Raw genomic sequence first — 13,331 nt, forward strand, 5'->3', positions numbered from 1 at the left:
ACCCACAAACAAAACAAGCTGTCATCTCCTGAGAAAAGATACACACCATGCTAACCTGTTTACTGTGTGTGAGAGAGGGAGGTGAGCAACACATAGGTGCTATGCTAAGGGTGCAACTGAAATCCAACTCCATAAAATAAGTAACCCAGATTAAACGTGAATTTATCTGTGGCCTAAAAACACTCATCTTTAAAAGTGTGCATTCTCAATGACTGCAAACCTGTTCATGCTTCAGTTTCAATTTACGCTCCACTAAGCTCCACCCACACAGCTGGTAATAAATGCAAATGCATGTAACATTGGCTGCATCCGGAATCATATACTTCCCTAGTAAATAGTAAATAAATAAAAAATTGTGGGAAGAGTAGTATGTCAGAATTAATTTATATTAAATAGAGAATACAGAGTATTCATATATAGTACAGAGTACAGAGAATATATATATATATATATATATTGCCATTTTAGATTTATTTATTAAGTGTCACAGATCGTTGTGGGACTGTCCTTTTAAATTTGTCAAAAAAAAGTTAATAAAAATTTAAAAGGTAATAGTTATATTAAACAGGTAATATTATATTAAACAGTTTTGCAATGCAACCTGTAGTTTTAACGTCATCATTTTTTTTTTTTTTTTGCCTTCTCCATTATTTAATTTATTTATTTATGGATAGAGACAGGTTATAATAGATATCAGAAAATTTCATTTGCCCACATGAGAGCCACAGCTCGATGCATCAGAAAATATTGTACCTGCTAGGCCAAAGCTCCTACAAGAATCTGTAATAAAGATTCTGTTTTTCCACTTCTGGGATTTAACGGCACTATTGAGCAGGGGCGGACTGGGACCAAAAAGTGGCCCTGGACTTTCTGGCCCACAGCAGCCCACCACATCAAAACGCAAACGCCCCTGTTTTGATGTAATTTATTTATTTGATATTTAAGTATAATGTTTGAGGATTTTAACCAATAGGGCAACTGATCCTCCATTGAAAAAAAAAAAAAAAAAAAAAAAGATAACCTGCGTGCTGCAGCTGTTCATTTAGCGACTCCTAGTGAGCGATACATGTTCATCACGAGACAAACATTCTCCTAGAACTCACACTTTGCATTCAGTTAACAGATGCATGAATATGCGGTAATATAAGTTCATGATCCGATTCGTGAACAGATTATTCTCTTGAGTAAATCTTTTAAAATAATCATTTATTTTGTTTAACGAAAACATTGTGGAAACCAGTGGTTCACAAACTGGATAGATCTGAGGTGCAGGGCTCGCAAAATCGCTAGCCCGACGTCCAGGGGCTATTGTGTTTTGCAGTCGGGCTCCAAAATGTATCACTGCTCTTCCCGACGGGCTATCGTGAATAGCGATTTAAAATTCGCGTTGTTCACTCGCTTGGAGGGGTGAAATGTATCGTAGTTGATCGTTTTCACTTGTTTCTAAATCTTGCTGATTCAACTTTTTTAAACAATTTGCGCGCGTTCGAAGCTTGCGCGCACTCGTTCAAAGCACGCGCTGTGAGCAGCATTTCAGACAATGCGCGTACAAAGAATTAATTCATCTTTTGGGTATCCTAACTTCTGAATGAACAAATACCAGTGTTGGGAAGGTTACTTTGGAAATGTAATAGGTTACAGATTACAAGTTACCCTGTTTAAAATGTAATAGTAGTGTAACTTTTTCAATTACTTTATTAAAGTAATGTAACTAATTACTTTTGAGTACTTTTTGATTACTTTTGTAAATTTGTGAAAATTAAAGAATTATAAATAAAAGCATATACATCAACTGAAATACAGTTATCTAATAAGCATGTGACGTATTCTGTGTAATAAAATCCTAAACATTGGTGTTTCTTTTAAACTGCTGTCTCTTTGTATATGATGATAGTTTTCTCAAAATAAGTAAAATGCACATGAAGTGACACAGAGCAGTTTTAGGAATTATGTTTATGTGCTCATGTACTCCTATATTGAGGCAGCAGAGGTTGAAAACATTGCGAGCTTCAGTAGGCCTATGTGTAGTAAATGAAACCATGTCTTTGCCATTAATTTACAGGAGGGGCGGACTGGGAAAAAAAATCAGACTGGAAAATTCAAACTCATACAAACAAATTCATGGACAAAACTATTTTTTATCTATTTTAAATCTTTAATTTGGGGACATGCAAAATAATTAAAAGATCTCTCCTGAACTGCACCTTCACTTCCATTTTTCTCTTCAGTTTCTTTATTTTGCCCTGTTATCCATCTCTCTCATGACTTTAATACTCAAGATTGAACAAAACTATACTTTACAATACAATACTCTCTACAATACTACAGTATCTTTATAGAAAAATCCTATATATAATCCATATTTTTCCCTTACAAAAATTAACCATGCTTTTATTAGCCTATATAAAAGTAAAATAACCTTGAGTAATTTTTTTTTTTTTTGCAAATGGATTTGTATTTATTTTTAAATAAATACATTTGTAAAATAATTTTACATTTTTGGTTATCACAGTTAAACAATAGTAACCATTTTCTCTGGATTTATAGTTAAATATTAAAACGTTAATTTTCGTAAGGGTTGTGTTGTTGTCTGTCGTAGCTCCCCCTAAACCTATAAAAAAAATCTGAATTTTTTTCAGCTAAATTACTACTGTATCATTACAACAGATAATAATGATGTCCTTTATATAGTATTTTGAGTGATGACTGATGAGCAACGTGCTGCTGCTTGATTAAATAAATAAAAAACAAAGACAAAAAAGCATCTTTACAGATGAAACTGACCTGAAACACTGAACAGTAGTTTTGCTTCTCTGCTCCAGCTGTCCACTCTATTCTTTCTTTCTTTCTCTTTCTTTGATTGATTACTCTGAGTCTGATCCAAACCGTTTGGCGGAGGCGCGGAGAGCGCGCGAGTCATGACTAACACTTCATGATTTATTAGAGATTTAATTATCAAATGGCGGATTCGCGGTTATAACCCTAACCCTAACCCTAACCCATTCGGCAGGCAATTATACAACAATGATATTAAATAGTGGGGCAAAATCGTCTGCCAGGCCACCGGGAATTGTCCCGTTTCTCCCGGTGTCCAGTCCGCGCCTGGTTTCCACAGACACGCAGAATGTGCAAGTCATATATTGCATTTTTGGGGCTTAATATTCACAGACACTAGTCCATGTCATGTTTTGATTCAAGTGTACTGACTTACTTTTGATTTAGTCATCCAAAATGTGGCATATTCCGTCCGCGTTAGGCATTCCGTTTTTATGACTGGATTCTACGAACCAGACTGTGTTTCCGCATCCTGGAAATTATTAGGGCGGTATGTCTCAGAATAGTCAGTGCAATTTGGGAAAGAAATCAGTTAAATCTGTATGTGGATGTGTGTAAATATTCAAATGTAATCCCCTTTGTAATCGTAAAAAATTTCATAAGTAACTGTAATTTAATTACTCATTTTTTCGTAGTAACTGTAACTAATTACAGTTACAATAATTTTGTAATTAAATTACGTAACGCCGTTACATGTAACTAGTTACTCCCCAACACTGACAAATACACACACAATTATTTCAAAATAATTGTCTCTGCAAGTATTCTCGTAAACACAGTCGGTTATGTTTTAAGTGAACGTATACAGTGGCCTGCTGCTCAGAGAAATTCGCTGTACCAGATGAATCTGTCTCTCTCTAAATTAGACGAAAACGCGCTTGTTGGCTGCGCGATCGACTCACTCATCCATTTGCGTAGAAAAGAGATGTAATATTATGATTTCCGTCAATTAAAAAAAAAAAAAAAAAAATTATATATATATATATATATATATATATATATATATATATATATATATATTTGTGTACCGGGTGGGCCGGCCCACATTGGCTAGCGGCCCACCGGGAAAAGTCCCGGTGCTCCAGATGGCCAGTCCGCCCCTGCTATTGAGCACCACATGTAACATTTAGACATGCTTCTTTGCATGTGAACCTGCTCGGTGTGTGTGTGTGTGTGTGTGTGTGTGTGTGTGTGTGTGTGTGTGTGTATGTGTGTATGGTCAGTGTTATGCTCCACTAGTGTCTCCATTCCCTCAGGGTTCACCTGTGACTCATTCTACTGCTGTAATCACGCTGCTTGCTGCCCGCTGCCTGCTTTCTAAACTTGATTTCCACATTGCGTGTGTGTGTTTGTGTGTGTTTCCTGGACTAATGTCAGCTGATTGATGGAGTTTGTTTGGGTTTAATTACACTGTAGGTGACTGACTATGCCTGTGCACTTCACTGAAGCAGAAAACTCAACTTGGTTAGGCCAGAAATTGGATTTCCGAGAAAGAAACAACATTGAATGGGAGGTTCTCTGGACAATATCAATGTCTTTCTCTTTCTTTCCATAGTTCCGCAATGAAAACAGACTTGTAACATAATTACTATGATACAATGATCAATTCCCACCATAGAACAAAAGATGTGCTTGACCGAAACACCAGAATCTATATTGTTGAGACAATAATTATGATGTGTTCATCTTCCACATGATAAGAGAAAGATGATAACAAGTTATACCCTTCCTCTATAGATTTAGATATCGATGACACCCAGACTCTATAAAATGGCCAACAATGCATGTAAATGTATCGACTTACAAATACGCCCTCTAGGTAGGTGTCAATCATTACTTTGAGCAAAATAACCAGAACTGGAATAAGAAATGAAATTTAGAGCAGTTAACATCCGAGGAAGACTTGGAGAGTAAGATATATGTGAAGGTCAGTTCTGTGGAGAGGTTTAATAATACAGGGCAAATTCTGCAGGGAATAAACGTTCAATTGAGGCACACGGCTGCTGGACTGCTGGAGGTCTCTCATCTGTCAGCTTTCCTAAATCAATTTAATTTCTTTGCCTATTTCCACAGGGGAAAATTGCAGTGCTTAAGCGAACACAGTGTCCACAACATAAAGAATCGTCAAAGATCGGCCTTTAACACAACAGGTCTTTTTGCATATATATCAGTGTAGGAAGTGGATGCTATACAGGTTAAACCGATAAACCTGTAAAAACTTGTCAACGGGTATAAAACACTGCTTTGTAGGGAATGAGCATTCCAATCAGTTTACATTGAACCAACACATAAAAATAAAGAAGGCAGAGCAAATAGAGTATAGCTAAATCTAAGCCCTGCCCCCTTAGTGCAGTTGCTAATACTCTCAAGCTTTCTTCTAATGCTTTGTTTTGTATCCAGTAATCCACAGAAAAAAAGAAAAAAAATCAGATTGTGTGAGTTATCTCAGAAATACCAGAAACATTGTCCATGATAAGAAAGGCCCAAAAAATGCTTCTTATTACTCTCGAAAGATGAAATTTTGGATGCCAAAAAAAGGGTTCGATACTGCTATTAGATCTAGTAGCATCTTATGATTATTTTATACGGTTTACAATAAAATAAAATGAAATACAATAATAAATTAAATTCCCTACTGTGTGCTAGGCTAGTTACAGTCGTTTTTAAGTACTTTCAAATACAACAAAAAATGTAAATAAAATAAAAATGTGCATCTTGTGATTTACACAGAACATTGTTATACAAACGTCTTTGAGCACGCTGAAAATGTTTACAGTTGGTATAAAAAAAAAAATTATAAAAAAAACAAATTACTATTTAAAAGACAAATGTGGATTAAAGAAAACTATTTAAAAAAATACCTAAAAACATGTAGAATGTGAAATGATTGTCACTAATGAAATAATCAAAATTGTGACATTGATTACACAGAAGGTCAAATTTTCTTGCTTCCATTGCTGAATAACAGTTCTTGCAGCTTGAGTTTGCGTATTTCAGTTGTCATGCTGACAATAGAATTTCTAATGAATGAAAATCTATTCAATTAGAAAAATGCTAAATTAGAAGCAGTTATGTAAGATTTTGGATCCCACTGTATATTGATGCCTGCCAAAATCAAGAAAATTGTGATTGAGAAAATATCTGCTTGTATCTCCCACCACATGGCACTCATTAGGTGTAGATTGTGAGTGGTGTTCAGCTCTTGTTCTGGGTGGGGGTTTATTGCAGATGTGTCTGTATGGCAGGGCTGGGCTTTCTGGAGTGCTGAATCGTGTTGTGCTGTGGTACGGTCAGATCCGATCAGATGCAGGGGAGGTGATGAGCTCTGCAGAAAGGAAACAGGCTTTTCCAGATGGCAGGACTATGATGATCAGCTCAACTGCCACAGTCCTGCTCCAGCTTCAGCATTAGTCCGGCCTGCCACCCTGTCATTACCTTACCTCTGCCTCTCTGCTATGCCATCCCTGACCCACTCACAGTTTCTCTCTCTCTCTCTCTCTCTCTCTGCTTGCCAAACCCATCATTCTGCATTCAGTTCTTCCTTCTTTTCCACACTCCTCTGCTTAAAAAAAATACTATGGAAGTACCACGCTGCTAATGACAGTACTTTGTTGCCATGAAAACGTATTATTACCATATTCATATATCATAATAGTTACATCTGGATTAGATATTGTAGATATTTTAAAATATTATATACATGTAGTTTTATAAATAATTTTTTTTTATGAATGATCATTTATATTATTTTAACAGCACTTAAAATATTTTCTCTCACGAACATTCACGGATATAATCTTTAAAAATTTTCAAAATAATGAAAATTACATAATTTACATTTTAATATTTCTTTACAATGTACATATATATATAAATATAATACAGGCAATTCAACACCACAACAATGCAACACTGTTTGATAACTGGCTGCCAACAGAAGAACAGCTAATGCTGTGAGCTGTGCAATGCGCACTTGAAAACAAAGCCCACTAGACAGTGACCATGTGCTGATTCTGAATGTGTCTCTCAGAGACTAACAAATTAGTATACTTTAAAGGCTTGTGCACTCAACTGTTTGTGAAATGGAGCTTTGTGCTCATGTATCCTACCTCTCTCATTCGGCACAAATCCACATATTCCATAATATTTCCATATTTGTGAATGCTAAACTATTATTTATTATGTAAATTATAGGCTTTGTACTTCAGTCGCGTTCCAACGGTGACACAGAGGCTGGCACGCTGATGTTTGGTTCACTGTATTTTATTTTGATAAAGTACCGACTGTGCTGTCAAGTTAGCAATGCTGGAACTGATGTGCTTTGTGTGTGAGTGAGAGGGTGCGTGCACGTGCAGCCGTGATAACTTCAACTGTTTCCTTATACCAGCAGAATCAAGTTATTGTCTTATTAATAATGCATCACTGTATAAAGGTCTGTTTTTATCTGTGTACACTCACAATGAAGACAAAACATTGTGCTTTTGTAAAATAAAGAAAACAAACAGGATGTTGAACTGTGTGTATATAGGCTACGTTACGTTTTCCCCCCTTGTTTATCTGTAAACTAAATCAAATATATTTCAATAATTTATTCCTTCCCATTTATTCCTATGTATATATGTACTGCAGATTATATATATATATGTGTGTGTGTGTGTGTGTAACAATGTAATAATATTTAGTATTTTTTAATTTGTACTATACTGTCTGTTCAAAGTAAATGAAAACAAACAGAGCATAGTGGATTTTTTCCCCCTGTTGTACTGAAATCGTATTGAACCGTGACCCCACACTGAGGTATGTACTGAGATACATGTACTGTAGACACATCATTTATTATGCCTATTTACAGTCAAAATAACCCAAATATTAGATGGATTACAATTAAAATGAAATATCTTGTGCAACTGAAAAGAAGTCTCTGAAAAACATGGTAACAGTACTTTTGGTAAGTGTGTCTTTTCCACTCTCTTTTCCACATCTCTGATCCTTTTCTCACTTCTCTTTCTCACTTTTCTGGATCTACATTTCCTTGGGTCACCGATAGAGACTGTTAATGAATTCTGAAGCCGTGTCCACCTGACTGTCTTTGCTGTGCACTGAGAGGTGTTGGGAGGGGGGGGGGGGTGCTGCCAATACAAGTGACAGCCCTTAATGCTCACCCTGCCTGGTGTGCTTCATTATGTCCTAGCTGCTGGATCCAGCCTTTCCCCAGCACTTCTCTCTCTCTCTCTCTCTCTCTCTCTCTCTCTCTATCTCTCTCTCTCTAGTCACCTCCGTCCCCCCCCTGCCACCCGTGTCGAGACAGCCCCTGCCGCTGATGCATTTACCTCATTCGGTGGGTTTTACCCTGAGCAAAGACAGTCAGGCCGGATTTCTCCAGCTCCTATCAAAGCCACATTTCTTTGTCAGCTTTCCCCCTCAGCCTGTGGCATGTTTGGGGAGGTAAACTACTTGATGAAATTTAAAAGTATAAATGTGGATGTGAATTATCACACCTCTGCTGGGCTCGGGCTGTCACTTTGGCTGGCTTGTGATTTTCTGTGTCCCGGGGTGGGAGTGAGCAACGGGCGTTCATTATTGATGACATCCATCAGGTTGAAGGGGCATCTAGAGGGGGCTGGGGTGGGCAGGAGGGGCCTTCTGCCATGTAACCGTACTGCCTGTAGTAGAAGAGCAGAGTCATGTGGTTTGCTCAGTGACAACTAAATGCCCATTGTGCCAGGCATCAATTCTAAGTGAATGTTGGAATGGACCCGGGGGTGAAAGAATGACCTAAAAAGTTAGGGGTGGGGGAAATTATAAACCTCATTAGCAGCATTTCCAAATACAACATGGTTTTAAATGCCCAGTTTCAGAGCATGAAATATTATTTAAAAATGCAAAAAAAACTCAACTTTAAAGAAATGCCAGTTGTTCTACTATTCTGAATGTTTGAACAGCATTAAACTACATGACTGTTGATCAAAGGTGGACTTTATTATTGCGCTAGACATAGTGGGCTATGGTTCATCGCTTGAGCATACATTCAGCCCACTGCATAGATAGATAGATAGATAGATAGATAGATAGATAGATAGATAGATAGATAGATAGATAGATAGATAGATAGATAGATAGATAGATAGATAGATAGATAGATAGATAGATAGATAGATAGATAGATAGATAGATAGATAGATAGAACGACATGACAGACAGATAGATGGAGGGTTAGAATTCAGTAGATACAAAGAACAATAGATAGAACGATAGAACAATAGAACGATAGATAGATAGATAGATAGATAGATAGATAGATAGATAGATAGATAGATAGATAGATAGATAGATAGATAGATAGATAGATAGATAGATAGATAGATAGATAGATAGATAGATAGATAGATAGATAGACAGACAAACAGGACACTAGATTGATAGACGGATGGACGGACAGAGGCATGGATGGATGGATGGATGATAGAATTGATAGAATGCCAGAGTGACAGAACAATAGAGCAATGGAACAATAGATACAAAGACATAAATATAGATAGAATGATAGAAAGAACAATAGACAGACAGACAGATAGACAAACAATATTGTTTATTATTGTACAGTAACCCAAAATGTTAACTCCATTATAATGTTGCCATTTTGAATACGTGTGCTGAGCATGTTATTCAGTTTATTGTGCACAAATGTTGAGGTTGGCGCCAATTAATCAATGTCTTTCAAATTGTGAGTGATCAATGCTCGACATTTGTGATCACTTTCTCTCAGCTCCTCCTGAGTCTTTTGGGAATCACACCGAGTAAACAACACACACTATCAATGATGTTTGATTTATCTTCATTTACACCACTGACAGCTGCTCATCCTTTTCAATTGTTACACACACACATGTACGTCATGTGTGTCACAGCATGAGCTGAGACATAGCAGCGGGTTGCAGGAACATACACAAACAAACACATACACAAGGGCATGCACACACACACACTGACAGCACTGGAACGATCATGTCTAATTTTTATTAGTGAGTTGATGATCAACCAAAGCATTGTTTTCACATTGAACGGCAGGAGTCTGGTGGCGAGGGATATGCTCACTGTCCCCGGGGTGATGGAGAAAGAGAGGGGGGGGGGGTATAAGGGAGCCAGGAAATCAATGGCAACACACTGAAAGATGCGGGCTGGAGGGTAATTATTGGTCATTCTGTGTCTTCGGCATGGGATAGCAGAAATTGTGACAGATAATTAGGAGGTGGTGATTTCAGAGTAAAAAAAACACGTTCCCGCCGCCGGCTACACACTCAATGGACAGGATTAAATAAATCATTGACATAAACAAAGCAGACATGCATTGAGTGCATATGCAGCGCTGAAATGCGGCCTGCACGAAATGATTTAAATGTTATGGCAAGTCTCCATTAACATTTGAAAAGACAACACTAACTTGACTTTTTTTTTTTCAGTAGATATTATGTGGGTGTTTATTAATATTTTGAATTGGCTTTATTTTTATTTTAAATTTTTTTATTTATATTACAATTTTAGTTGATTTCTGTAATTTAGATTAGTATTAGAATTTTATTTCTAAAATAGCAAATTATGCTTTGTTTTTTATTTCAATTTTAGTGATTTTAGTACTTTAAATGTAAACTACATCTAAAGTTTCTAAGCTTCAATTTCAATTGCCAAAGATGTCAGTAATAGTGATAGTTCAATTGTTTTAGTTAGCAATCTAATCTGGTAACAGTGTTGCTCAATGTTACCAGATTGAAAAAAAAGCCTTCCGGATGCAACATACTGCCATAATCCTTTTGGAAATCTAGATTAAGGTGGTACAGTAACTGGTTTACAGCTGGTAAAACCTAGTCATTTTCCCCTATGCTTGTGTAGGTGGTTTGCTAGATTACCAGATGCTTAGATAAACCAGGAGGCCCATCCTGGTGAAGCTACAGTGGTAAGGATGGGTAGACAGCCTCAGTTAAACTTTTAGGGACATGGATGGGCACCTTAACCTGGAAAGTTTGTCTTAACCAGAAGGGAGTAAAGCAAAACCGAGTGGAAAACAGAGAGAGAACAAGTTTTTCAATGCTTTTTCCATCTCTATAGGATACAGAAGTTCTGTTAACAGTGTAACTCATATATTTCTACTCTGCAGACTTGATCTACACTGTAGTCAGGTTAGCTTCACTCTTGAGACCAGGATAGCCTTGCAGCCCTGGACAGATTTACATAATAATTTACACGTCGCGCATCTCACTTCACCAGCACGTTCGTAAATTCTGCTTTCTACCGCGGTAGATCTTACGGGGGTCATACTGCATTTCCCAACATGCAGCACTTCCATCAGAATTCTGAACAACATTTTTACACAAGAAACCAAATCTAGCCGGGCACGTTTTCCTTTAATAATGTAGTTTGCATGGTTATTGTGTTGGGAATAGCGCTGAATGGTCTTCGGTATGACTGAAGCGTCTCTCCGTCTCTCATATTTACACGTGCCGCCTCTCTTCCAGGTGATTAAGCGAGAACGGGCTGAGAGAGAAATTGATTTGAAGTGGCCTCCAAGTCAATAAAAGATGGATGCTGGGTGCCGAGCGAACCGCCTTCCCTCATTCACAGAGATAAAAAGCAGAGAGATTACTGGACATAGTGAGGAGCGTTAGCATGATGGAGCGGGAGAGGTTAGCAGCTAGCAGGGCAGCCGGCGCGAGACAGGTATCTGAGTGGCTTTAGATAAAGATTTGTGTTATATTTTAGAGTCCATATAGCTGGCTAGTCACACACCTATTAGAGAGAGAAGCTATTACAGCGCTGCACTGACAGACCCCCAGGAGAGAACCGCACTGTTCCTGGGTAATTCCAGGCAAATAGAAAAAGCCAACAGCAAAATTATTTAATGGTAGGGTGGTGGGAAGGAGGGAGACGGAATCAAAGGACGGATGGGAGAGAAAGACAGGGACAGAGGATGAAGGACTGCAATGCTAACACGGTATCTCTCACACTGTGCTAGTTAGAACTGCTTTGTCTTACATGCTTGTCTAAATTATTCTGTGCTTTTCCTTTAGATCATAGTATAAAACATTTTTTCCCAACCTTAAAAAAATGACACTAAAAAGCAAAAATGAAACTGCCACTACCTCAGAAACTGAGGTAGTGGCAGGTTTTTTGAATCTGTATTGTTGCATACATCATAAATATAAAGGAAATCTGGCACATGTCACCAGAGAAAAGTCTGTTATTTCAGTGGAAGATCCAAGTTATGATGTCTTGAATTTGTATTATATAGATATATATATATATATATATGACAAAGGCAAATACTGTAGCTGAATCAAACTAAAAATCTTTTCGCAAAAACTTTAGGGACGGCCTAGTGCCGCTGAAAATCTTAACAGAAAATTAATGGGTGATTATTTCCGCCTGAAAATCACAGCAACACAGTTGAGCACAATGCAATCAACCCGTCTTTCTGATGACATTTGAGACAAGCCCAACCTTTTCCTCAACAGTTTTTACCCTGAATGCACAAATCATCTTGACTTGTTTGGACTGCCATTTCATAGAAGATATCAAATTAGCCCAGTGGAATTTGACTTGGAAATGAAAGGCAAATGAATAAATAACAACAGGGGTGATATTTCTTACGAGGTTTTTCTGATTGCTCCAATTTGCATCAGGGAAAGTGAAATGGGCGCTGGCTAACTCGTCAGCCTCCTATTCATGTTTGAAATGCGCTTTGCCTCATCTTCCCATTAGCAGGCGGTGGAGGGGCGGAGAAGAAGTCCTTCATTTTAACTTTGAAGATAATTAAACACATAATGGATATCACTGTCACCGAGAAACTCCAAAGCTCATTTATCGGAAGCAGTATTTTGTATGCTAGCCAAATTAAAAGGCTAGAAATGTGCTTGTTACTAATTCATTCGGCCATTTAGAGGATGGGGAGTGTTGCGCTGGAGTGGGTGAGCCAATCTGTTAGACAAAAAGTGAAGCATTTCCTCCCTGATTTATGAGCTCTGTTTTCTTTTTCCTTTCTGAATGGGCAAAACAACTCCCTCTGTGATTTGACTTGATGGAAAAAGTCAGAGGTGCGTGTCTTATTCACTCTCACCGTCTCTTTTTTTCTTACATTTTATTTCGCAGGAAAACTTCGGCTTCATAAACGTTGTCACTTACTGTCTTTTTGATACGATAATGGCCAAAAACACTGCGGTGCTAATGCTAATGATAGAAATATTTACAAATACTTCATATTTAATTTGTACTATACAGAATTCAAAGCATCATTTATGCTTCAATAATAAATGATGCTGTCCATTTTATAGCTTTTACCACAACAGCATTAGCCTGTACTTCATGCTATGCATTAGCATGCCCTGTTTTTATTTACATGTCAAATTTTTTTGCTGATTTGTTTAATGTGCTTCTGAACTTGACAGGATGGGCCTCCAACACGGTAATGATCTCCATCATGGACTAGTAAAACTTTACTATCCTCA

This window comes from Carassius carassius, chromosome 36 (genome assembly GCF_963082965.1).
Source record: "Carassius carassius chromosome 36, fCarCar2.1, whole genome shotgun sequence".
Taxonomy (NCBI): domain Eukaryota; kingdom Metazoa; phylum Chordata; class Actinopteri; order Cypriniformes; family Cyprinidae; genus Carassius; species Carassius carassius.